This window comes from Hyperolius riggenbachi, chromosome 1, assembly GCF_040937935.1.
Source record: "Hyperolius riggenbachi isolate aHypRig1 chromosome 1, aHypRig1.pri, whole genome shotgun sequence".
NCBI classification, from domain to species: Eukaryota; Metazoa; Chordata; class Amphibia; order Anura; family Hyperoliidae; genus Hyperolius; species Hyperolius riggenbachi.
In genome coordinates this window covers 311,697,652-311,722,237 of record NC_090646.1, presented here as the reverse complement: position 1 = coordinate 311,722,237, position 24,586 = coordinate 311,697,652, and the positions used below count along the sequence as shown (strand labels likewise).

At 44.1% G+C, this 24,586-nt stretch overlaps 1 protein-coding gene across 9 annotated transcripts in view; it reads left to right on the top strand.

Moving 5' to 3' along the window:
* The first annotated feature begins 317 nt into the window (after positions 1–317).
* The window catches only part of ADGRL3 (adhesion G protein-coupled receptor L3), a 2,975,920-nt gene continuing 2,951,651 nt past the window's right edge, over positions 318–24,586 (top strand). For all 9 annotated transcript variants that reach the window (XM_068233819.1, XM_068233821.1, XM_068233820.1 and 6 more), the window contains exon 1: positions 318–629. The gene's annotated coding sequence lies outside the window, so the exon portion shown is untranslated. The remainder of the gene's footprint in view (positions 630–24,586) is intronic.

Here is a 24,586-nt window from a genome sequence, read left to right as displayed (position 1 = left end):
ATAAAGTAAGTTTTTCTGATGCTGAAGCCAGGAAAATTAACATTAAAGTGGGTATCCTGAATACTGTTTTATACTATATGTCATTACATGGCCCCATTAACATGAAGCCTGAAAACTTTATAAAGACAAGGTTCTCCACCTGAGATATGACATGACACTGCAGCTTGACTGCAATTCGGGAAAATGTAACAGCTTCAAGCTACTGTGTGTGGAAAGCCGAATGAGATGAAAAACACAGATTTCCTAGCATTAAGCTAGGTGGCGCAAGTGTCTATTCTTTAGGGCATCCATAGTGTTTAGCGAATCCTCTACCCCCGCCTCCTTTTTCCTATGTGCCTTCAGCCTTTCTTTCCCGTTCTCGAACACTGGCAAGGCTAGCTGAGGGCTTTCATTTGCCATGGAGTTTCATCGGTTCTGTATAAGGATATGAAGCATCTGCGGCGAGGCTGAAGCACTTTCTCTCCCTCATATTGGATCACGACGATAAAGCCGCATTGTCTTCCTTGTCTCATTCATTGCCTGCAAAAGATGACAGAGATGGCTACTGTTGTGCTCGAGCTTTGACAGGAGGATGATGTTTTCCAAATGCAATCACGACAGACGAATGGCAGCTACATCTGGAAGTAACGGTATGGCAATTAACGTGGAAAATAGTCGCGGATGTAGATTTTACTGGTAACAAGTATAAATGCTATCGTTCTTCTATTTTTGTATACGATATTCAGGGCAGGTGCGTTACTTGCCATTTTTTGGAGGTGGGAGCTGGAGGTTACTTGACATAAATTATGTTATTTGGACTCGACACGAATGAGGTGTTTAGAGAAAAAAAAAGCGGCCTCGGCACCCTGGTTCATGTTGCGTTGTTTATCAACGGGTAATTTCTTTAGCCATAGCGGCCTCGTCTTGCGTCTGCATTTTTCAACGTATCCGCCCAGGTGTCTTCATCCTCGGCTCCCACTTGACTAACTATGGTTGGTCTGGACCACAGCCTTGTACCCTTTTGTTTAGCTAATGGAATCGAGGAAACCGTTATCCAAAAGGTTACAGCGCCAATTAAGCAAAAAACAGAAAAAAAAAACCCTTCTAGTGCTCCCATGTTCATGTGGATGCGCATTCTACCTAATAGGGTTGTGTTTATTTGCTTGTGAATTTTGATGCAAATCTTCTTTGTGGTGTGTGGCTAACCTTTGGGAGGGTTGTAAAATAAATACACCTACCTTTCTGTGTCTATACGTGTTTGTGTGTAACCTAAACCTATGCATTTATTTGACATCGTCAGCTGGTTTCTGTATCGAGCTGGTTCTCAATATTAACACCTTGCAATTGTTATCTGCACTATGGTGAGGAAAAAAAGTGGGAGGGGAAACGCGGAAGCTCATGTCACCAGAGTGCATATGGGTGTTGGCATCAGGTATTATATGACAAATATCGAAGAGTCTAGAGCTGATACATGAGTGGGTTATTTGTATATGTATATATGTATGTGTATTGTGTAAACACTCTCACTCTCACTCTCTCTCACTCGCACACTCACTCACTTACACACACTATCTCTCTCGCTCTCTCTCTCCCCCCTCCCCCACAGTTTTTGATACAGTATATGACTTTGTTTTGCTCCTTCCACACTGATTAGGTAGCCTTCCATTGCAACTGACATAATATATGGTTAATTTATTGCTTACTATGTTTGTTATAAACTAAGTTATTATCATAAAATGTTGGTCCTTTATCCTAAGGAATTGGGGTATCTCAAACATATTCTTACATAAGTACATTAGTTATACTTATTCATGTGAAACTGGAACTTTTTTTTTATACATATGATGGTTTTATTATTTATTACTAGCTGATGGCCTGGCGTTGCCCAGGTATGTACTTGGCTGGTGTTGGCTCCACCCACTTTTTCTAACCCTAATGGTGGCCACTAATGATCCAATCTTACCAAATCTATGTAGTTCAGGGGTAAATTGGGTAAATGTACTGAATAGATACTTAAGGTATTTACCTTATATTACATAGAAATTGTAAGATTGTATGAAAAAGATTGGATCGTTAGTGGCCACCTTAACACACAATTACTCAATGACCTAGTTTGTGAGCTTTGCAGTCTTTGGCATTAGTAATTTGCATTGAAATGAAACAAATCTGTCTGTGGCTCCACCCCCTTTTCTGAACTTAAACCCCAGTCACCAAATGACCAACTGTACCAGGTTTGAGGCTTGTGCCATTAACAGTGCAAGAATGGCAGCAATTAAATATTTCCCTTGAATATCAATAGGTGAATTTTGATTGACTTTTGTAGGCCCCACCCCCTTTTCTAAATATTAACCCCAGTCATTCAGTAAGCACCTGTGCAAAGTTTGAGAACCCTACCATTAACAGTGTAAGGCCACATACACACATCAGACTATAGTCTTTTGAAAATGAAAGATCACAGACCAATTTTACCCCCTTCCATGTAGTATGAGAGCCATACCTACACAGTCTATTCCAGTGATGGCTAACCTTTCAGAGGCCGAGTGCCCAAACTGCGACCTAACATCGACTTATCTATCTCCGAGTGCCAATGGGGGGGTTGTGGGAAAATGGGCGTGGCCATGATATTGTATGGGCGGAGCTAACGTAAGGATGTAACAGCGAGGCATAAAAAAAGCAGTGTTTCCGCCATGATGTGGTGAAACGAGGATCATGGGTGTGCAGAAACTGTGTGATGCTATTAGTATACCCGCCGCAACCCCAAAGCACCAAATATAGCCAACTATGCCCATTAAGGGCTCATTCACACTATGTGCTGCGCTGTCAGTTTTGACGCAACGCACATAATGTAAGATTCATATGGTAACATGAAAGTCAATAGATTTCCATGTTACCATTCACACTACAGGTGTGCGTTCCCATGCGTTACGTTGTAACGCATCTAGGAACATTTTAACGCACAACGCATACGTTTCCCCGATGGGTACAGCTGCCGACGTCCACGCTTTAGCGCACCACAATGTGCATTCCGTGCGATCACTGTGCGTTGGCAGCGCATGCATGAAATTGCATTCGTGCATAAGTTCTGTAGTGTGAATGAGCCCTTAATAATAAATGCAGGAACAGTTACCCCAGACACCAGAAAATAAACGCAATGTGTGCAACATTTCAGCAGAAAATCATGCAATGTGGGTCACATTTCACCAGAAAACAAACGCAGTGGGCCACATTTCACCAGAAAATAGACGCAGTGGGCCACATTTCACCAGAAAATAGACGCAGTGGGCCACATTTCACCAGAAAATAGACGCAGTGGGCCACATTTCACCAGAAAATAGACGCAGTGGGCCACATTTCACCAGAAAATAGACGCAGTGGGCCACATTTCACCAGAAAATAGACGCAGTGGGCCACATTTCACCAGAAAATAGACGCAGTGGGCCACATTTCACCAGAAAATAGACGCAGTGGGCCACATTTCACCAGAAAATAGACGCAGCGGGCCACATTTCACCAGAAAACAAACGCAGCGGGCAGCATTTCACCAGAAAACAAACGCAGCGGGCAGCATTTCACCAGAAAACAAACGCAGCGGGCAGCATTTCACCAGAAAACAAACGCAGCGGGCAGCATTTCACCAGAAAACAAACGCAGCGGGCAGCATTTCACCAGAAAACAAACGCAGCGGGCAGCATTTCACCAGAAAACAAACGCAGCGGGCAGCATTTCACCAGAAAACAAACGCAGCGGGCAGCATTTCACCAGAAAACAAACGCAGCGGGCAGCATTTCACCAGAAAACAAACGCAGCGGGCAGCATTTCACCAGAAAACAAACGCAGCGGGCAGCATTTCACCAGAAAACAAACGCAGCGGGCCGCATTTCACCAGAAAACAAACGCAGCGGGCCGCATTTCACCAGAAAACATACACAGAGGGCCAGATTTCACCAGAAAACATACGCAGTGGGCAGCATTTCACTGTAAATAAATGCAGTGGGCCACAATTCACCAGAAAATAAACGCAGTGGGCCACAATTCACCAGAAAACATACGCAGTGGGCCACAATTCACCAGAAAACATACGCAGTGGGCAGCATTTCATAGTAAATAAACACAATGTGGGAAACATTTTAGCAGAAAACAACACAGTGTGCCGCATTTCACCTGCAAAAAAAGTAATGTACTCACCTGACAGAAGTCTTCCCTCTCGGCTGGGCTCTGGCGTGCATCTTCCCCGGATCTTCTGCAGCTGAGTCTCCCGCGCTGCCGCTGACAGGCAGAGTGCAGGGCTATGGGAAGATGGCTGCCGCCGAAGCCCTGTACTGGAGACACAAATAGTCTCCAGTACAGGGCTTCGGGACGGCAGCCATCTTGCCGTAGCCCTGGTCTGCCTTCCGGGAGACTGCGGGGCTGCGGGCTATGAACTGGCGCGGTGACGTCTAGTAGACGCTACGGCCAGTTCATAAGCAGCGGTGGCGTGCCAGCAGATTAGGCTACGCGTGCCGGGCTCGGCACGCGTGCCATAGGTTCGCCACCGCTGGTCTATTCTATGGAGCTGAACTCCCCATCAGAAAAAAATCTTTGCAAGATGCTGCACACACAGATGCTGTTCAGACACAAAAGATCTGTTCCTGCCAAAGATCCGTTCCTGCAAATTGCATTCATAGTCTGTGAGATCTGCAGATCATCATACACACCTTGTTTAAATGACATTCATCTGCAGATCAGACAATCATCTGCAGATCTGAAAATCCATCCTGGTGGATCTGATCTGCAGATGAATGTTAGTTAAACAAGGTGTGTATGATGATCTGCAGATCTCATAGACTATGAATGCATTTTGCAGGAACGGATCTTTTGCAGGAACTGATCTTTTGCAGATACTGATCTTTTGAATGTCTACAGCATCTTTGTGTGCAGCATCTTGCAAAGATTTCTGTCTGATGGGGAGTTCAGCTCCATAGAAAAGACTGTGAAGGTATGGCTCTCATACTACATGGAAGGGGGTAAAATTGGTCTCTGATCTTCCATTTTCAAAAGACTATGGTCTGATGTGTGTATGAGCCTTTAGAATGGCTGCAATTTACATTTTCCCAGGGAAATTTTTATTTGTCTCTGCCCATTTTTTGGTTATGGGGGTTAAAAGGTATCCTATATGTTGTTCCAGGTAGTGTACTATGTGTGTGCCAAGTTTCATTCAAATCCGTTCAGCCATCGTTGCGTGATTGAGTAACAAACATCCAAACGTTTGCATTTATAATATTAGTGAGATGAAAATTATGGTGCCCATACACGATACAAAAAAAATGTTTGATTTTCCCATTTATTCGATCTAAATGATCAAATGAATGTTGGAAATATTTATTTTTTTCGATCAAGAAATTGGAACGATTATCCTGTTTTTTCGAGAAAAATCTGATCGGACATGCTGGAACATATATATTCGATCTAACGGAATAATCAAACTAAATTATCTAATTGAAAAAAAAATGAAACATTTTACTATGTATGGCCACCTTTAGGTAGACACAATCAATGCAAAAACAGTAATGCTAAGACAAGCTTATTTTAATTGTTTGGTGTACAGCCGGTACTGTTCTTTAGCTGTGATATGAGGGCACAGGGCAGGCATCAAGGGGGGACAACTGACACTGCAGTGAGGGGCCCAGGGCTTTTGGGGGTCCTGGGCCCCTCCCCCTAAAGTGCTGGAAGGGCCGCATGTGCTGGCTGCGGGCCTGTGGCTCACTAACCCGCACACCGTGTTCCAGAAGAGTGACATCAGCGCTTGAACATGAGGAGCGGATGAGTGAGCCCTTACAGCAGACTTTCTATACTGGGGGACCACCTATATCTGGCTACAGGCTACCTATACTGGGCCAACACCTATACCTGGCTACCTATACTGGGGCTGGAACCACATTTACCTAGCTACTTATACTGGGGCACCACCTATACCTGGCTACCTATACTGGGGCACCATGTATACTTGGCTACCTTTACTGAGGGCTCCACCTGTACCTGGCTACTTATACTGGGGCACCACCTATACTTGGCTACTTATACTGGGGCGCCTATAGCTTGCTACTTATACTGGGGGCACCTGTACCTGGCTAAAATATACTGGTGCACCACCCATACCAGGCTACCTATACTGGGGGCAACTATACCAGGCTGCCTATACCGGAGCACCACCTATAGTTTAATACCTATACTGGGGCACCTGTATCTTGCTGGCCTATACTGGGGCACCAGCTATAGCTGGCTACTTATACTGGGGGAAAGCTATACCTGGCTACTTATACTGGGGGCACCCATGCCTGGATACCTATACTGGGAGCACCTATACCTGGCTAGGGCAGGGGGATGAGCTGAGGCAGAAGGGGACAAGAGGTAACACGGGAATAAAAGAGGCACAGGGGGAACAGAGGCGGGCAAAAGAGTCACAGGGAGAAAAGAAATGAGAAGGGAACATGAGGTCACATAGAGGGACGCAAAAGAGGCAAAAACTGAGGTGAGACAGAGGGGAACAAAAGAGGCACAGGAAGAAAAGAGGGGGACAAAAGAGAACGGATAAAGGATAAGAATGGAACTACAAGTCCCTATCTCATTTAACGGGAGACCACCTGTATTTTGCTCGTATATGGCTCCACCCACAATATGCCATGGTCATGCCCACTTTTTTCCCGCATCACGCTGTGCATGCCGCTTTCTTCAGTGTCTGAGCCATGCACATTTTTCGACGTAGTGCACTTCGTGCACGGACACAGGGGTGGGGTGGCTAGTGGGCGGGCACAGCAACCAGTGGGTGGGCCCAGGGAGGGGAGCCCAGGCCTGATGATGTGTGAGGGGCCCCAAAATGTCTGATGGCGGCCCTGTGAGGGCATATGAATAGTATACAAAATTGGTTTACGTACAGGATGAACATTTTGAGAGCCACATGTTTACAGTGATAATGCTTGAGTCTTGTATGATATGCTTGTGAACTGTCACTGCATAATAGCATTGCATGATATTTGCAACTTGTGTAAAAAGGGCACCAGGCAGGGGCGTTGCTAGCCCCAAAGATCAGTGACAATTGTCCCGGATCTATTCTGGGGTACCCAAGATATTCTCCAGTCAAGCAGCAGTACTCAACACCGCCCGCTTGGTCTCCAGATCCTACAGACCTTTTATCTTCTGGGCTTCTCCCCCTAGTGTCTGAGAATTAATCTAACACTAGAGATCCTAGCCCAGGCATTGGCAAACTTGGCCCTCCAGCTGTTAAGGAACTACAAGTCCCACAATGCATTGCAGAAGTCTGACAGCCACAGTCATGACTCATAAAGGCAAATGCATTGTGGGACTTGTAGTTCCTTAACAGCTGGAGGGCCAAGTTTGCCCATGCCTGTCCTAGCCTCTTATTCTCAATGCTAGGGGAGAATGCCAGCTACAGAGGATGTTTCCAGACTTTTAAAGTGAATGGAAGAGATATGTAGTTCTCCTCGCTGCTACTCTGCTGGGGACGGGGGGAGGAAACGTGAGGACACACACAATGGAGGCTCCAGCCACCACAGCTTCCAGCATGACACACAGCATGCCCCTTAGAGGCACCACAACACCAAGCATGGCACCACACAACACCCAACATGCCCCATAGAGGCTCAACAGCATCCAGCTTGGCATAACAGACAGTACCCTGCATGGTACCACAGCACCCAACATGCCCCTTAGAGGCACCAAAGCATCCAGCTTGGCACAACAGACAGCACCCATCATGGCACCACAGCACCCAACATGCCCCTTAGAGGCGCCACAGCACCCAGCATGGCACTACACTGCACCCAACATGACACTGCAGTACCCAGCATGCCCCATAGAGCTACCATAGCACCCAGCATGGCACCTTAGCACCTAACATAGCAAAACCGCAATCAGCATGCTCCATAGAGGCACAGCAGCACCAAGCATGGCACTACACAGCACCCAGCATTGCACTACTGTACCCAGCCTGCCCCATAGAGGTACCATAGCACCCAGCATGGCAACATAGCACTCAACACAGCAAAACAGCACGCAATCAGTCACACAACACATGCAAACACAGTTGCGTTTTGTTACGATCGCACGGCCATCTGCGTGTGATAATGTGAAAGAGGCCTTAGGATCCTAGCAACGCCCCTGGCGCCGGGTGCTTGGAAAAGCTGCTAGTAGAATATTAGTAAAATTACCAATATTCTACAATTGGGCAGTGACCAATTCCAATTGTTACTAAATTTTTACCAATATGTTATCAGTTAACTCCCTCCCAATCGTACCGCCAATCGGCGGTGGGAAGGTGGTGCCCCCGTCATGTCCTGGGGCGAAGATTAGCAGGTAACGTGCGAGTGCATGCGCAATCGTTCCCTGCCTTCATGATCAGCCTGCCGATCAGCAATTGCGGCTGGCAGGCTGTTAACAAAAAAAAAGGGGCCTGTATTTATATTGTACAGTGCTGCAATCTAGCGCAGCACTGTACTGGGGACAGCTTTGTTACTTTACTGTCCCCTGGAGTGGCAGGAAAACAGATCTCTCTCATAGGCTGATGCCTATGAGAGGCGATCTTAGTGATTGGGTCTCGGGGGAGTGAGAGAGGAAGAGAATAAGAAATAAGGCATATTTTATTTTTTTAAAAAAAAAAACAATATTCATTAAAAAAAAAAATACACATTTCTGCAGCAATCAGATCTCACCAACAAAAGGCTCTGTTGGTGGGCAGAAAAGGAGGCAAGATTCATTTCGTTGCTAAGTTGTATAGCCGGGCAATAAACTGTTAAAGTTGCAGAGTGCTGAAATGTAAAAAATGGCCTGGTCACTACGAGGGGTGTAAGCCTGTGGTTCTCAAGAGGTTAACCTAACCCTCTTCTCACACTAAGGGCTTGTTCACACTATGAGCGTTTGCATATTTTTTAAGCGCTGGCGATTACAGAAATCGCCCTAAAAGCACGTGTGCAATGATTTCCTATGAGAGTGTTCACATCTGTGCATTTGGATTGCTTTCCGCTCCCCAAAGTGCTGCCTGTACCATTTTCTGAGCGTTTTGGCTATTATGGAAGGTATAGGAAAAGTGCAAAACGCTTGAAAAATCGCTTCTAGCAGCGATTGTGTGGGTGCTTTTTAGTCCGTGTCAATTTAAATGTGAAGTATTTCTGGGTCAGCCTGCACTTCCTGTTTGTGGAGAAGGAGAAGGACATTCATGAGTGCATCATGAGTCGCCGGAGCTGGTTCACCACCGAGGACTTAATCCAGGACCACCCACAATCGTATGACAAAAATCATTCAGGATATAAAGATACCCCCGTTGTCTGTTTCCACAGTTAGGAACATATTGAGGAAATGGAAGACCACGAGCTCAGTTCAAGTTAAGGCTCGAAGTGGCAGACCAAGAAAAATCTCAGATATACAGAAGCGACAAATGGTAAGAACAGTCAGTCAACCCACAGACCAGCACCAAAGACCTACAACATCATCTTGCTGCAGATGGAGTCACTGTGCATGGTTCAACCATTCGGCGCACTTTACACAAGGAGATGCTATATGCGAGAGTGATGCAGAGGAAGCCTTTTCTCCGCTCACAGCACAAACTGAGCCGCTTGAGGTATGCTAAAGCACATTTGGAAAAGCCAGCTTCATTTTGGAATAAGGTGCTGTGGACTGATGAAATTGAAATTAAGTTATTTGGGCATAACAAGGGGTGTTATGCGTGGAGGGAAAAAACACGGCATTCCAAGAAAAAAAACCTGCTACCTACAGTAACATATGGTGGGGGTTCCATCATGCTGTGAGACTGTGTGGCCAATGCAGGGACTGGAAATCTTGTCAAAGTTGAGAGACGCATGGATTCCACTCAGTATTAGCAGATTTTGGACACCAATGTCCAGTAATCAGTGACAAAGCTGAAGCTGCGCTCGGGCTGGATCTTTCAACAAGACAACCACCCTAAACACTGCTCAAAATCCACTAAGGCATTCATGCAGAGGAACAAGTACAATGTTCTGGAATGGCCATCTCAGTCCCCAGTTCTGAATATAATTGAAAATCTGTGGTGTGAGTTAAAAAGAGCTGTCCACGCTAGGAAGCCATCAAAAGTGATTGAACTAGAGATGTTTTGTAAAGAGGAATGGTCCAAAATACCTTCCAGACTCTCATTGGAACCTATAGGAAGTGTTTAGAGGCTGTAATTTCTGCAAAAGGAGGATCTACTAAATATTGATTTCATTTCTTTTTTGTGGTGCCCAAATATTTGCACCTGCCTAATTTTGTTTAAACAATTATTGCACACTTTTTTTTTAATCCAGTAAACTTAATTTCACTTCTCAAATATCATTGTGTGTGTCTCCTATATGATATATTTAACTGGTGATGAAATCGTGACGATTAACAAGGTTGCCCAAACGTTTGCATCCCACTGTACAATGCCATTATTCACACAATAGTCTAATTTTCACTGTATGTGGTGATGGCATTTCTGTGGATGATTCTTTGCAGTATCGGCACACTTAGCAGCAGCTTACTATCGAGAATAGGGATCGCACATGATCTGTGATAAAAGGCAACAAGGCCAGCATTTTTTTTCCTGCAGTGAAAAAATGCCACAAACGTGAATCAATTTTATTGGAATTCCACATGAAAAACCAATACAAAGTGGTGTACACGTGAGAAGTGGAACGAAAATCATACATTATTCCAAACATTTTTTACAAATCAATAACTGCAAAGGGGGGTGTGCATAATTATTCAGCCCCCTGAGTCAATACTTTGTAGAACCACCTTTTGCTGCAATTACAGCTGCCAGTCTTTTAGGGTATGTCTCTACGAGCTTTGCACCTCTAGAGACTGAAATCCTTGCCCATTCTTCTTTGCAAAACTGCTCCAGCTCAGTCAGATTAGACAGGGCAGCGTTTGTGAACAGCAGATTTCAGCTCTTGCCACAGATTCTCGATTGGATTTAGATCTGGACTTTGAGTGGGCCATTCTAACACATGGATATGCTTTGTTTTAAACCATTCCATTGTTGCCTTGGCTTTATGTTTAGTCGTTGTCCTGCTGGAAGGTGAACCTCTGCCCCAGTTTCAAGTCTTATGCAGACTCCAAGAGGTTTTCTTCCAAGATTGCCCTGTATTTGGCTCCATCCATCTTCCTATCAACTTTGACCAGCTTCCCTGTCCCTGCTGAAGCGAAGCAACCCCAGAGCATGATGCTGCCACCACCATATTTGACAGTCGGGATGGTGTGTTCTGAGTGATGTGCAGTGTTTAGTTTTCTGCCACACATAGCGTTTTGCATTTTGGCCAAAAAGTTCCATTTTGGTCTCATCCGACCAGAGCACCTTCTTCCACGTTTGCTGTGTCCCCCTCATGACTTGTGGCAAACTGCAAACGGGACTTCTTATGCTTTTCTGTTAACAATGGCTTTGTTCTTGTCACTCTTCCATAAGAGACAACTTTGTGCAGTGCACGACTAATAGTTGTCCTATGGACAGATTCCCCCACCTGAGCTGTAGATCTCTGCAGCTCTTCCAGAGTCACCATGGGCCTTTTGACTGCATTTCTGATTAGCGCTCTCCTTGTTTGGCCTGTGAGTTTAGGTGGACGGCCTTGTCTTGGTAGGTGTACAGTTGTGCCATACTCCTTCCATTTCTGAATGATTGCTTGAACAGTACTCCGTGGGATGTTCAAGGCTTTGGAAATCTTTTTGTAGCCTAAGCCTGCTTTAAATTTCTCAATAACTTTATCCTTGACCTGTCTGGTGTGTTCTTTGGACTTCATGGTGTTGTTGCTCCCAAGATTCTCTGAGGCCATAACAGAGCAGCTGTATTTGTACTGACATTAGATTACACACAGGTGCACTCTATTTAGTCGTTAGCACTCATCAGGCAATGTGTATGGGCAACTGACTGCACTCAGACCAAAGGGGGCTGAATAATTACGCACACCCCATTTTGCAGTTATTGATTTGTAAAAAAATGTTTGGAATCATTAATGATTTTCATTCCACTTCTCACGTGCACACCACTTTGTATTGGTTTTTCATGTGAAATTCCAATAAAATGGATTCATGTTTGTGGCAGTAATGTGACAAAATGTGGAAAACTTCAAGGGGGCCGAATACTTTTGCAAGCCACTGTAAGTTACCTCCTCTGTAGTTATTTTCACTTGCAGTTAATTAACAGCCTGTCTTTAACTTTAGAATTCTGGAGTTATTTTAATGATTGAAGAGTTAAGACCGAAGAGTTAACTTTAGGTTTGCCTGAGGTAAAATGTTTCCTGAATACTACATGCCTTATCACCATGGTGATAACACTAGAAACGTTATTAAAGACAGGAGATAAGCTTAGTGAATTGAGGCCATTATCTCTGGTGCATTGGCCCCAATTCACTAAGATCATGCTGGAGATAAGACAAGAGTATACTTGCCACCGCACAGTGAGGAGTTATCTTATCTCTTCATTCCTTAAGTGACTTCCTTTGTAGTTAAAGTGAACCTAAAGCCGATTAAAAAAAAATGAGATTAACTCACCTGGGGCTTCCCTCAGCCCCCTGCACCCGATCGGTGCCCTCGCAGCTCCGCTCCGATGCCTCTGGACTCGCCGGCGACGACTTCCGGTTTCGCCGTCACCGGCCGACAGGCATGGGAACGCGAGTGATTGTTCGCGTTCCCAGCCTGTATATCGCCCCCTATGCTGCTATTGCGGCCAGGAGGTCGCAATAGCAGCATAGGGGGCGATATACAGGCTGGGAACGCGAACAATCACTCGCGTTCCCAAGCCTGTCGGCCGGTGACGGCCACACCGGAAGTGTTGGCCGGCGGATGCAGAGGCATCGGAGCGGAGCTGCGAGGGCACCGATCGGCTGCAGGGGGCTGAGGGAAGCCCCAGCTGAGTTAATCTTTTTTTTTTTTATCGACTTTAGGTTCACTTTAAGTTACCTCCTCTGTAGTTATTTTCACATGCAATTAATTACCAGCTTGTCTTTAACTTTAGAATTCTGGAGTTATTTTAAGGATTGAAGTTAACTTTAGGTTTGCCTGAGGTAAAATGTTTTCTGAATACTACATGCCTCATCACCATGGTGATAACTATAGAAACGTTGTTAAAGACAGGAGATAAGCTTAGTGAATTGAGGCCATTCTCTTTTGGTTATCTCCTGCTAAGTAGAACAATGCCTAATTGCTAGGTAGATAGATGGTTAGATAGATCATTTCCAACATGTTGGAAATGATCTATCTGGCTGGTAAATCTAAAGGTGGCCATGCATTAGAAGATTATGGGCAGATTCGACCAAGAGACACACTTATCTCTAATTGAATCTGATTAGAGATAAATTTGTCTCTTGGTCGAATCTGCACATAAACTACATGCCGATTCCCGTCCGATTTCAGCATGAAATCATCAGGGAATCGGCTGAGCCGCCGTGTCCACCCGGCTGCTACCCCCAAAATGTATAAATGCATGTAGTGTGTGTGTGTGCATTTATACATTACCTGTCCTGTAGCAGCTTTCACACTGTGTCCGTCCATCTCACCGGGTAACAGCCGCATACACGCTAGCGGCGCATAGCGTCTGACGCCAGACGCTATGCACCGTTGGCGTGTATGCGGAGCCCGGTGAGATGGACAGAAACCGTGTGGAGGCCGACACCGGACAGGTAATGTATAAATGCGCACACACTACATAAATTGATACATTGCAGCGGCGGGGGTTTTGTTGTCTCGTCGCTCATTCGCAATTCGGCCACCGTACCACCGCGCACCCGACCAACTTAGGCCCGACATCTTCCAGCATGCATGATCGACCGTGCGGCCAATTTCTGTCCCAAAATTGGTAGCTTTTTTTTTTCCCACTAAAGGATTTTGGTCAGTAACCATTATATCATACAAACAGGTTATTGTGCCATATGCACTATTCAAACAGGTTAGATAAAGTGTGTCCCCCCCCCCTCCCACCCCCACCCCTACCCCTTCCCACCACCCCAACCACTCTCTGATCTCACTCACTAAACTGATTAATCTTTGAGTCCTACTATGCAACACCAATGTTGTGGGTATATCTCCATTAGGTAGTCCCCAAAGTCCAATTTGCCTAGGGTATTGGCAATTTGACCTTTGAGATACCATGTGGTATATTTGAAGGGGGTAACCACACTCTGTAATTCCAGATTTGACATGGTGTTCAGCAGAAATGGCTTCCATTTTTTTTGAAGAATTTTCCTGTTACTTTACCTTTATGCATACTAGCGTCCAATTTTTCCATTGTCAGCAAGTGTCTCAGTTCTTCCTTTAGATCCCATATAGAAGGCGGGGTGGGGTAAATCCATCTGTTATATATTACCTTCCTCGGGGCAATGAAAATGATATGCATCTGATTTGAGACATTGCTATCAATATCACCCTCTTTACAAGTTAAATAGCAGTAGCATAGGATCTTTTTGAGTTTTGCATTTACCTACTTCATTTGCATATAACTTTATCCCAATCGGTCTGTATCACGGGACAATCCCACATGCAATGTACCATATCAGCCTTAGGAGTGTTACATTTCGGGCAATAGTCTGTGTACCCTACTCTTGGTGTCCTGTATGTGATGTTGAACGCATAATTTGCCTGATAGATCATCAGAAGGTGGGATTCCCTCCATTTCTCACTCACAATAACCCCCCTAACACAATTATTGCCTTCCAATATGCGTGTTTCTATATTGGGGACATTTAAGTATTTATTCCACCCTGCCATGTTTCTGAAAGCTTTTTGTTGTGCTCCTAATCTGGCCAAGGCTTGTTGTATATCAGAAAGAGACATCTTTTCACCTCTAGGCTTCAAGAATTTGTCGAAAGGAAATATACCTGCCACTGAGGAAATTTCTCTCAATCGCGCCTTAACATTATTATTATTATTTAGTATTTATATAGCGCTGACATATTACTCAGCGCTGTACAATGTGTATATATATATATATATATATATATATATATATATATATATATATATATATATATATATATCAGTGTTCTCCCCAGAATTTTTTTCCAGCCGGGTGGCATGAAATAGTAGCCGGGTGGCATGAAAAAGCAGCCGGGTGGGACGAGATGAAAATGCAGGGCAACTCTGCTTACAGCATATTAGGAGGTGAGGAGGTGAGCCGATGACAGCCGGGTGGTCACCAAATCTAGCCGGGTGGAGCACCCGGCTAAAAGAGCCTGGGGAGAACACTGTATATATCTTGTCACTAACTGTCTCTCAAAGGAGCTCACAATCTAATCCCTACCATTGCCATATGTCTATATTATGTAGTGTAAGTACTGTAGTCTAGGGCCAATTTTAGGGGGAGCCAGTTAACTTATCTGTAAGTTTTTGGAATGCGGGAGGAAATCTGAGTACCCGGAGGAAACCCACGCAGACATGGAGAGAACATACAAACTCTTTGCAGATATTGCCCTGGCTGGGAATCGAACCAGGGACCCAGCGCTGCAAGGGGAGAGAGCTAACCACTACGCCACCGTGCTGCCCATATTAACATATGAACGAACCTGCCCGTAGGCCAGAAAATCCGACTTTGGAACCCCATATAGACGGATTACTTCTGGAAGCGTTAACCACTTATGAGTTTCAAGGTTTAGGAGATTGTCTAATTTAGTTGTGCCTTTATCCGACCACCTCTCAAAGCTCTCTTGTGTTAAACTTGGTTGGAAATCTGGGTTTCCTACTAGTGCAATATATTTGGAAATTCTCCACGGTAGACCATAATTTTTCCTTATCTCCCTCTAAGTTATGAGGGTATTCCTGTAAATAATACTATGTTTTATGCGTGGGGGTAGAGATTCCCATTTTGCATGAAGTAAAGTTGCCAATTCAAAAGGTTCCAGCACATGACGTTCCAAAGTAGTATTTGAGAATTCTTCAGTTCCTGCTATCCAATCCCTGACGTGTCTAAATACACATGCTAAGTTATAACTCCTAATGTCCGGCATAGATAACCCCCCCCCCCCCCCCCCCCCCCATCTCCTTCGGGATTTGTAGTCTTCTTACCTTAATTCGGGCTCTTTTATTATGCCAGATATATTTTGTAAAAGCCCTGTTTACGGCTGTTATATCCACGTGCTTACATAAAAGTGGTAGTACTTGCATGGGATATAATAGCTTCCCAAAGCTGACCATCTTTACGAGGGCTGATCTACCCGCAACCCCAAGTGAAATATTATCCTATCCTTGTAATTGTGCTATTACCGATTTTATCAGTGGGGTTACATTCCGCCAATAGGTTTGGGCAGGATCTCTACCTATTTCTATCCCCAGATACTTTATTTGTCCTTAGCAATTTGTATTTCTAAACCTTGCAGATCCTGCTGGTCATCGTATTTCGATAACTGCCGTATTTCCTCCCAGCTCCTTAATAATGTCTAAGGCCTGCGGTAACTGCGACTTGGGATCCGAGAGAATTAGCATCAGATCATCAGCAAACAAGGTCTGCACCAGTCTCATTTGCCCCACCTGAATACTTTATTTATTATTTATTTATTGTATTTACAAAGCGCCAACATATTACGCAGTGCTGGACATTAATTTAGGTTACAGACAATATTTAGGGGTGACATATAGCAATATGACAATACAAGAATTCAAGAAAACCAGATCACACAGCACAGTATGAGTACAAGGTAAGGCTTAGTCAGTCACTGGATGGGAGCATGGAGATTAGGCAAGTTAGGTTCACTCAAATGCATAGCATGGGTTTACAGTAATGGAGGTGCATGATCAGGTAGGACACAAAAGGAGGAGTCTATTGGCTCAAGAGCAATGTTAAAAAGCAAAGGGGACAGGGGGCATCCCTGCCTGGTTCTATGTTGCAGCGTAATAGGTCCGGTTAAGAATCCGGGTGTATGTATTCTAGCTCGTGGTGACTTAAATAAGAGATGGAACCTGTTCAGAAATGCCCCCTGAAATCCCATTTTCCCCAAAACCTGTGCCGTCCATTTCCTGTTAACTGCATCAAACGCTTTTTCTGCGTCGAATGCTACTATAGCACTGTTCTTATAGGTTTTTGGATATGCCTTGACTTGCTGTAAAACCAGCAGAACTTTCCGGATATTTGCCACAGCGGCCCTCCCTTTTGTAAATCCCACCTGTTCCTTATCAGTTAGTATGGGCATAAACTGCGCCAATCTATCTGCGATTATTTTGGTCATTATTTTCATGTCTTGTTAAGGGACACAGGACGGTAAGATCCTGGATCTTGGGGATCCTTTCCTGGCTTTAGTATTAGCTTAATGTAAGCCTCATTTCCTGTCGGTAACATCTGCTCTCCCTTCAGTATCTTATTATAGACTCTCGCTAGTAAGGGAGCTGCTTCTTTCTTAGAAATCCACTTGAGCAGGCACCGTCAGCGTATAAATAGACTCTTTATTGTTCACATGAATTAAAAAGCAGTCAAACAACGACAGAGTGCTTTTTCGAGCTTCATGCTCTTTATCAAGTTGTCAAACTGCAATACATTTAAAACTCCACTCCATACAATATATAGTCAATGCCAACCAATCAGAGCACAGTGTTACAAAATGACCAACCAGGTAGCGCCACCTCACAAGAGGACTTGATGGGGAACTTCACAGGACAAACTTAGTCCCTCCCATCAGGTTGAAATCCACCGCTTGATAAAAAATATACTTAATATTGTTCCCAAAGTCAACAACATAAACATCAGAGAATGCCATGCATCTTACCTACAGTTGCAAAAAAAGTGCAGCGCTTTAGCTGCCATAAGAAGCCCACAATAAGCTGTTATAGTGGACTCCGGCCGCCGATCAATCAGCTCTCAGGCTGATATGTTCGCGACCAATAGGGGATATACAGAGAGGCATCCGTGCTGTTATTACCTGAAAGCCGCCGACCAATCAGCCAAGCTTCAACTAGCGTAGCGAGCAATGGACGCTTGACCGGGAGTCCAGCCGCCGTAGGGCGCCGACCAATCGGCTGCCCTCTAACTCAGCGGCTGTCATAAGAAAACTGTTGCATACTTTAATCCGCCCATCTAATAGGCGGGCTATGCGTACAGCCTCTAGAGACAGAGGAATAGCCCGCAAACGCGGCGCCGACCAATAGGATACTTAAGACCTCCCAGCCATCGCCTAGCAACATGGTAGCCACCCATTAAACAAAAATAGCAGCCCACAGTATGAGTATTCCCATACCATACAGGCGCATGATCTAAAAGATCAATAGCACAAATCCCCCATTATTGCTGACCACAAAAATGCGGCCCACAACAATGCAGATTACACAATGCATGGCAATCTCCGAAGAAAAAAAAAATAATCATAAAAATGCATGCATCTGATTGGAAATAATTCACACTGCACCCCATGGTGAGCACATCCAAAACCCACCCCTAAGAACAAAAGACCCATCAGATGCCGAACGATAGATTATATTCAATATTCAAACCCCCACTCCCCAAAACTCCCAGTTTTTTTTTTATCCAGAAATTTTCACGTCTGGACAATTCCTTGTCACGATCCCTTCCTGCCCCCCATCCCACAGGAACCCCATCAATTACTTGGACTCTCAGTTATGAAACTCCGTGACCTGCCTCCACAAAATGTCTGGCCACTACCTGTGTAGTGTCTTTATTCCTAATAGCTGTATTATGGGAGGATAATCTCACCTTGAGAGCCTTTGTGGTCTTGCCCACATAGGCAAGGCCACAAGGGCATTTCAAAAGGTATACAACAAATGTTGAATTACAGTCAAAATGTTCCCTTATCTTAAATGGGGTACCCTTGGAGGGGTGTCTAAAAACATCACCCTTGCTAATAAAGCTACACAGATGAAAACTCAAGCAAGGGTATGTACCCTTCTTGTCTTCTCTTAATCTGTGTGTCTTAGTTTTAGTATGGACTAGTTTATCCCGTATTGTAGGGGCTCTTTTGAAGGATAGGAGGGTTGGATACCTGAACTCTGGGACCCTGGGGAATGCCTCTCTTAACAGATGCCAATGCTTACGAACTACTTTACCTATTTGTGGACTACAAGTATTAAAGGTTAAAACAAACGGCATGTGTGTAGAACTATCTCTAGTGTGTTTGCCCTTTTCTCTAGCTTCAAGGGTCCATGATGGATATCCCCTTTGTCTAAATTTATGTTTCATTCTATCAAGTTGGGATTTTTGATTAGGTCCCTCAGGTACAATATTCATAACCCTTTTGAACTGGCTGTTGGGATCAAATTCTTAATCTGAGCTGGATGAAAGCTTGAAAAATGTAAAACCGAGTTTCTATCTGTACTTTTGACATACAGGTGTGTACTTAAGGTAGCACCATCCCTGTATATCATAGTATCTAGAGAGGAAACCCTCCACTGATCCACATGTGCTGTAAGTCTAATATTAGGACATCTACAGAGAGGGAACGCAAAAATTCATCAAGGGTTGAACGTGGCCCCGCCCACAAACAAAAAATGTTGTTGATGTACCTCCACCAGCACTTAGCGTGCTGGCGGAAGAGTACATCGGTGTATACAAAATATTCTTCAAACAAACCCATACAAAGATTTGCGTAGGCCGGGGCCACGTTCGACCCCATCGCTGTTCCCCTCTGCTGGATGTAAAAATTGTCCTCAAATTTGAAATAATTAAAGATCAAAACTATCTTCAACAATACGATCAAAAAGACTCGTTGATCCTGTGAAAGGTCAAGCTGCGTCATCACATACCAGTCGATCGCCTCTACACCTCTGATAAAGGCGGGGCAGTAGTTGTCTTGGATGCAGATTACGATACAAAATACATTTTGGTACATTTGACTCAAGTAGAAGTGTATAGGAGGATTGACAGGGATCCTATTGGTGATATTCAAAACAAAATAAAAGCATTGAAAGAACGTGCTCTTTCGAATGACATCATTGATGAGAAGCTTGCAAAATTGTTGGTTAAAGATCACCCTGTTACTACTAGTTTTTATACATTGCCCAAAATTCATAAAAATCTAGAATCTCCACCGGGCCGCCCTATCGTGTCCGGTGTAGATTCTGTCTTTGTCCCGCTAGCCCAATTTTTGGATAAGATCCTACAGCCCCTTGTGGTCCAGCTAGATTCTTCTATCAAGGATACAACTTCGTTTCTTCAGAAGCTGAGAGGATTGGATACAGTGGGGGAGGATGCTTTGCTGGTAACAATGGACGTTGAGAGCCTCTACACCTCCATCCCACATGATGGGGGTGTAGAGGCGATCGACTGGTACTTGATGACGCAGCTTGACCTTTCACAGGATCAACGAGTCTTTTTGATCGAATTGTTGAAGATAGTTTTTGATCTTTTATTATTTCAAATTTGAGGACAATTTTTACATCCAGCAGAGGGGAACGGCGATGGGGTCGAACGTGGCCCCAGCCTATGCAAATCTTTGTATGGGTTTGTTTGAAGAATCTTTTGTATACACCGATGTACTCTTCCGGCAGCACGCTAAGTGCTGGTGGAGGTACATCCATGACATTTTTCGTTTGTGGGTGGGGCCACGTTCAACCCTTGATGAATTTTTGCGTTCCCTCTCTGGTAGATGTCCTAATATTAGACTTACAGCACATGTGGATCAGTGGAGGGTTTCCTTTCTTGATACTATGATATACAGGGATGGTGCTACCTTAAGTACAGACCTGTATGTCAAAAGTACAGATAGAAACTCGGTTTTACATTTTTCAAGCTTTCATCCAGCTCAGATTAAGAATTTGATCCCCAACAGCCAGTTCAAATGGGTTATGAATATTGTACCTGAGAGACCTAATCAAAAATCCCAACTTGATAGAATGAAACATAAATTTAGACAAAAAGGATATCCATCATGGACCCTTGAAGCTAGAGAAAAGGGCAAACACATTAGAGATAGTTCTACACGCATGCCGTTTGTTTCAACCTTTAATACTTGTAGTCCACAAATAGGTAAAGTAGTTCATAAGCATTGGCATCTGTTAAGAGAGGCATTCCCCAGGGTCCCAGAGTTCAGGTATCCACCCCTCCTATCCTTCAAAAGAGCCCCTGCAATACGGGATAAACTAGTCCATACTAAAACTAATACACACAGATTAAGAAAAGGCAAGAAGGGTACATACCCTTGCTTGAGTTGTCATCTGTGTAGCTTTATTAGCAAGGGTGATGTTTTTAGACACCCCTCCAAGGGTACCCCATTTAAGATAAGGGAACATTTTGACTGTAATTTAACATTTGTTGTATACCTTTTGAAATGCCCTTGTGGCCTTGCCTATGTGGGCAAGACCACAAAGGCTCTCAAGGTGCGATTATCCTCCCATAAAACAGCTATTAGGAATAAAGACACTACACAGACATTTTGTGGAGGCAGGTCACGGAGTTTCACAATTGAGAGTACAAGTAATTGATGGGGTTCCTGTGGGATGGGGGGCAGGAAGGGATCGTGACAAGGAATTGTCCAGACGTGAAAATTTCTGGATAAAAAAAACTGGGAGTTTTGGGGAGTGGGGGTTTGAATATTGAATATAATCTATCGTTCTGCATCTGATGGGTCTTTTGTTCTTAGGGGTGGGTTTTGGATGTGCTCACCATGGAGTGCAGTGTGAATTATTTCCAATCAGATGCATGCATTTTTGCTTGCTTTTAACCAAGTCGCTTTAGTTGAAAGGTTTGGGGTCTGTCTATATCTCCGGTATGCCACCCTCCCTTTCATAACCTCTTCAGAATATTTCTGCGCCATTTGCTTTTTTTGTGGCCGTGTAGGTCATAATCCTTCCCCTTAATACCGCCTTAGTCGTTTCCCAAAGAAGATGAGGGTTATCCCCATGCCCTTTATTGTCTTCCCTAAATTTTAACCACCAACCTTGCAGAATGTGGTGGAAACTCTCGTCTCCATATAAGTGAGATAAGAATCTCCACAAGATATCAGTGCCTCTCTGTATTTTCTCATGTAGCTCTATCCATACCGGGGGGTGAGATCACAAGATCCTCAATTTCTACTTTGTGTAATCTCCCCACTAGTTGGTCCCCCAGGAATATCTGATCTATTCTAGAGATTGTTCCATGTACTGGTGAATAGAACGAATATTCCCTATCATAGGGGTGCATGTATCGCCATGTGTCCGTCAGCTGTAGAGTGTCTTCAAACCATGCCAGATTGTTTATTTTTTTAATGTGCCTTTGCCCCTTATTTGTAATATTACCTGATTTATCCTCAGATATCTGCATCACCTTATTCCAGTCTCCACCCACAATCGTATTTATATTGTGTTTTGTGAGCTCCCATTGTAGGTCACTTAGAAATGTACTATTGTCCCCATTGGGCCCATAAACATTAAACACTACCAGGGTTTCCCCTGGCTGATTGACTTTGACACCCAGCCATCTTCCTGCATCATCTATCTGTATGGTCTCTATTTTTGCATGTAACGTTTTATTTATCAGGATAAGTACTCCCGCTTTCCTGTCCACTGCAGGAGACCCAACACAGTGAGCTACCCAATATTTCTGCATAAATTTAAGTCCGTCCACTCTTAGGTGAGTCTACTGCAGTAGAGCAATGTCTGCCCTTAATTTTTTCAAGTGTTTTAAGTACCTGAGATCACTTTATGGGCGATCTCAGGCCCTTCACATTCCACAATATCACCTTAATGTGAATTTTTCAATTTTATGCCATATTTGCATTAGGTGGCTGAGTATCCAAGAACACAAAATGTACATTCAAGAAGCAGATACACATCACATTGTTCAAAAAACCTTTTGTAAACCTCCATTATTCTAACGAAGTTCTTATCAGAGAGGGGGGTACCCCCCCCCCCCCCCCCCTTGAGCTGGATAGTTCTCGAAATAATTGTAGAGAAACGATCAGTCTCCCTGATCCCTGATGTCGTTGGTGTTTTAAGTTCTAGCTTCTCACTTCTTCAGTACTTCCTTCTTCCTCCCATGAGCAATAGGCCATCAACTTCGACCTCACAACCAGCTCCAGCCTACCATCTTAACTTATTGAAACCGTGTTATTTAACTGCTTGCAACCATATGTTCAGCTAGCTGACATCCTGATCAATAAACATAAAGTTTTTAAATCAAAGGTAAACTCACAAACTCCTGTTCCAGTCTCAGGTGTCTGACTGTTCCGGACTTTGTAAGAATTTTTCAGCATCTTCTGGCCGCTTGAAGATATTCTCTTCGTTCTTGCAGGTAATGCGTAATGTAGCCGGGTACATCAGGGCAAACTTGAGCTTTCGTGATACCAGGTCAGCACATACGTGATTGAAGGCTTGGCGTCGCTTTGAGACATCAAAAGAATAGTCGTTGAACAGCATGATCTGCCTATCTTCATTTAGAAGTGGTTCTCGCCATGATTTGAATGCTGTTAAAAGCTTAACCTTGTCCTTGTAATCCAAGTATCAGACCATTATTATTATTTTTTAAACAAATTTTATTTAAGATTTTCACCCTTATTTACAAACAGTGTTTGTCATATCATAAATTTCAAAGTACACAGTCGCAGCTGCTACACATAGTAGGCCAGATGTTACTTTAGATGAATATGACATAGTTACGTACTAGCAGTATTACAAGTTTTCCGTCCCCCCAACAAACCCTCCCCTTCCCCTCCCCCCAACAAACCCTCCCCTTCCCCTCCCCCCACATCTGCTCTCTCTTTTTTTTTTCCAGGTTTTTTAGTATATATGAACGGAAAATCAAGTTATCAATAGTGATGTCTCGAACCTCCTATTTTCGGTTCGAGAACCCTGTTCGCGAACTGCCGCGGAAGGTTCGGTTCGCACGAACTTCCGCGAACCGTAATAGACTTCAATGGGGAGGCGAACTTTGAAAACTAGAAACATTTATGCTGGCCAGAAAAGTGATGGAAAAGATGTTTCAAGGTGTCTAACACCTGAAATCTTTCAGTGACTACAAGAGGGGAACATTTTTTTCAAAAATACCTTACAGTTTTTTGAGAAAATCATTTTAAAATAACTCCTTCTGACCGTGGGAAAATTAAACGCCCGCCGACTTTAGCAGTTAATAGCAAAGCCCCTTATAAAGCTAGAAACACCAAACTTGCAGGAAATGAAGAACAGTGGGAGCAAGAGGAATTTTTTTTTTTAAAAGACCTTATAGTTTTTGAGAAAATCGATTTTAAAGTTAAAAAAAAGTCGATTCATTAAAAAAGAACCGATTCATTAAAAAAATCCGGCTCATTCATGAGCCGTTAGTATAGCAGAGAATGCGTCCTCGGCAGGACGTGAAGCTACTAGCTCCCGCTGCTGTCTCTCCCCACCTGCCTGCCTGCACCTGTCAACCCCCACCTAGGCTGGCACCCAGTGCACCCATGAGACAGCTGGAGCTAGCAGCTATGCGTAGAGGTGCGTACACACATGCGACTATAGTCGTTTGTAACGATCGTTCCCCGATCTTTACCAACGACGATCGTTACAAAAAACGAACCACCGACTATTAAGGCAAACGACGAACGAGCCAAATCGCTACAAAAGAAAGTTCTGTCTCGGCGGATTTTTCCCAACGACGATCGTTTGCAAAAGTAGTACATCGTTGCAAACGGTCGTTCGTACTAGGCTTGACATGCGCATTTCACTATTTCTCTGTGAAACTTCTCAT